Source organism: Anser brachyrhynchus, assembly GCF_964034855.1.
Source record: "Anser brachyrhynchus genome assembly, chromosome: 2".
In the NCBI taxonomy this organism is placed as follows: Eukaryota; Metazoa; Chordata; class Aves; order Anseriformes; family Anatidae; genus Anser; species Anser brachyrhynchus.
The window spans coordinates 15,031,176-15,034,375 of NC_137695.1; the positions used below are offsets into that span (position 1 = coordinate 15,031,176).

The following is a 3,200-nucleotide window of genomic DNA, read 5'->3' on the forward strand; positions in this document are numbered from 1 at the left end:
AATTTGTTCGTTAAGGACTGTTCCAATTTTTCAATATTGTAAACCTGAAACATTCTTACTAAGCTCCCTCAGGGTATCTTCTACGATCCTTGCTTTCCAATATTTAGCATTTAAGTAACTGAATTGCCTGCTCTTCCTCTATTAATACTTGTTGAGGCATACTACATTGATTTCTTTGTTTTGAATATTATGTTATTCTTGTTGCACATTTTTCATCAAAAATAACAGTCATAAATATGTCACCTGTCATAAATAGAAGTCTGCTTTGAAAACTTTTTAAATATTGCAATACATTTTCATTAAAACAAGTTGTCAGTAGAGAACATAATTCTTTCCTTGACACCGTCGTATGGCATTGATGAATGACACCCGGCGCTGGCGTTATACTTTATTGCGTTAGTCGAGTACAATACCAGCGTTGCAGATGCAAGACTGAGACATCCATCTTTTTCCTATCAGCCTGCTGCACCTGTTTGATTCACAGGAAAGTGCCGGAGTACTGACGCTGAGTCTTGCTCGCAGACATTGATAGATTTGCATTGAGGGAAGCAGTTGCAGGATGGTGGGGTAGTAGTTTGTTGTCATCTTGGAACAACAGTGATTTCCTGAATCTTTAAAAATGTTAATGTTACAAAACAATTCACCGAGTTAATTAGTATTGTGCATGTGAAAATATGTTCATGTTTTTACCTGTACTTAATTCCTTTTTCTTCCTCATTCCATGCTCTGTCAGAAGCTAGGTGGGCCGACCATAAACACTTAATCTGCTGCAGTCACTATGTATTGAATTAAATAACTTGAGCACTGCCTGAGACTTAATACCTTGGTGCCAGATTACTTTAGTATTTAGATACTTGAACGGTTATATTTGGAGTACGAAACACAGTATTGAAATTCAACTTCTTTTTTTAAAAATAATTTTCTCATGCATCTTAAAAGAACAATAGCTAACATCTGCTAATTGGTTTAAAAAAAACACAAACAAGAAGACTTGAGTCCTTCCAGATGACACAGTGTGGTTTACAGAGCAAATAAGCTCAATTGTAAAGTGTTTTATTCTTTGCATATATAGAATACGACATATATCCTTGTCGTTTGTATAGCTTGCAGGTTGTGTTTGTATGCAGCAGCGGTGCAGCCAGGGTAGGGCAGGTCTTCAGGGCATTAGTGTCTAGCCCTTTGCCTCTTGGCTCTCTGGCCTCCATTTAGATACTCAGTCTTTTAAGTAGCCATCAAATATGAAAGCAGGGGGGTATTTGCTAATAATTCAAGTATTAGCCTGTAGAGATGTTACAGAACTGGTGCATGATGTGTAGTTAGTGCAAGGATCAAGAAGAACATCTTAATGTACCCTTTCTTGCCTTTCCCAACCCCTTTCCTTTTTATGGCTGCCAAAAAGCAAGTATGTTTTTATCTGCCAAAAAAAAAATAAAAATGGTTGTTATGTACACCCTCACTTTACTTTTATTGGGTGGAAAACTGCTTGACTGGCCACTCTGAATGTATTGCATAAATCATATAGAAAGGTCAGTGTTTCCTTCCGAGTTCCACAGGACCTCTCAGATGCCGTATGGAAATTGAATCCAGGTTAAGCAAATATTTGGAATGGCTCTTACCTGTTCGTAATTGTTTCCAAATGTGATGGCCTGGTGATATGGAGCCTAGGTAGGCTACTTTTAAATTGCTCCTGAAGTTGATAGGTATGAATTGATGTACTTTGTGAATTTATGTGTTGGTAACTTTGCAGAGATTAACACATTAATCTTTTGCTGCGTTTTAGTAAACGTTTCATTATTCTCATACCCTGCAATTGAAAACCTGTTGCAGATTTGGACTTAGTTTGTCCCAGCACTCAGACTGTTTAGATCAGCATTTTGGTTGGGTTCATAAAACATAGCAGCTGTATTTGATGCTTTGATCAGCCAATTTTTTTTTTTTTTGTAGATTTACAGATTTTGTTTCTAGTTTATCTGTTATAAGCTTAAAATTGTACCTAAAATTGTACCATATGTATCATAATCTTAAGAATAAAACCTTCAATTTTTATTATTTTCTTTATATTTATTCTGTTATATTAATTTCTAAGATGGAGCTTGAATTTTTAATGTTTTTTTTCTTTTGTTTTCAAGCTTATCTTTCTGTCGCTACTTATTTACTTAATTCTAATGCTAGAAACTCAAGTTTTACTGAGAAACTGAAGTGAAAAGGCATGCGGTTTTTTATTTCTCTTGCAGGAATTATTCTTGGCACCATGACAAAATTAGTGGGGAAAAAAGTAGAGCATTATTTTTTTTTGTTGTTCTCGTTGGTTTTACCTTCCGCTTCATTATGCGCTTAGCAGATAAATCAATATCAACATCTGTAACAGTGAAGTAATTTCATGGAAGAAATTTGGCAGCAGTAAATTAGTGACAAGGCGACAAGTTTCAGTGTAGACAGAAATAAGAGAGTAACTTTCGAAAATATTTAATAATAAAAACTTTTAAGATGACAGATGATTGAAGAAATTAAGAAATAATTTCTAGGTTTGTTTTTTTAGAAAATGCCAGTGAAGGAGATAAGCACAACTTACAGAAATCCCAGAGATCTAATGGTGGCGAGCTGCAGGTACTTTACAAGTCTCATCTATGTACAAGCAGTTATGTCTAATTATGATATTCTGATTAACAGAAATGGACATTGAGTAGAAGAAAACGAGTATATTAAACCTCACATTTATTAAAATCACAAATAGGACTGTCGTTTCAAAGAGCAGCAGACCACTGTTAAACACGAGAGCCCCTGGCATATAGTACCCTGGGTTGTTCAATAAACACAGTTTCCAAAAGGAAGACAGAACAACTTTAAGAACGAAGCGTGAATAAGGCTGATGCGCAGAAGGATCACGAAGCTGAGCTAATAGAAGGAAGGATCTCTCTCCTGGAAGTAAGCGGAACAGCCTGGGGACTTCTGGGAAAAGGGGATGTTTCACCCTTTCTGTGGCTGCTTGTGTTTTGGCTCCGTCACAAGCATCCTGTATGACTCTGGGCAGGTCTGTTTGGGAGAAATGGTTGGTCTGGCACACATCGGTAATGAGGAGAAGGAATGTGGCAGGGCCAGCTCAGCTGTGTTACACAACAAAACTGCGTGGAGGCAGGGAGCTGGGCCTGAGTTCCCGAGGAGCAAGCTGAAGGACTTCACCAACTGATTGCTCCTCTTAC

At 37.1% G+C, this 3,200-nt stretch overlaps 1 protein-coding gene across 12 annotated transcripts in view; it reads left to right on the forward strand.

The window, feature by feature from the left end:
* PARD3 (par-3 family cell polarity regulator) overlaps positions 1-3,200 on the forward strand; it is a 445,998-nt gene that overhangs the window by 68,291 nt on the left and 374,507 nt on the right. The window lies entirely within an intron of this gene.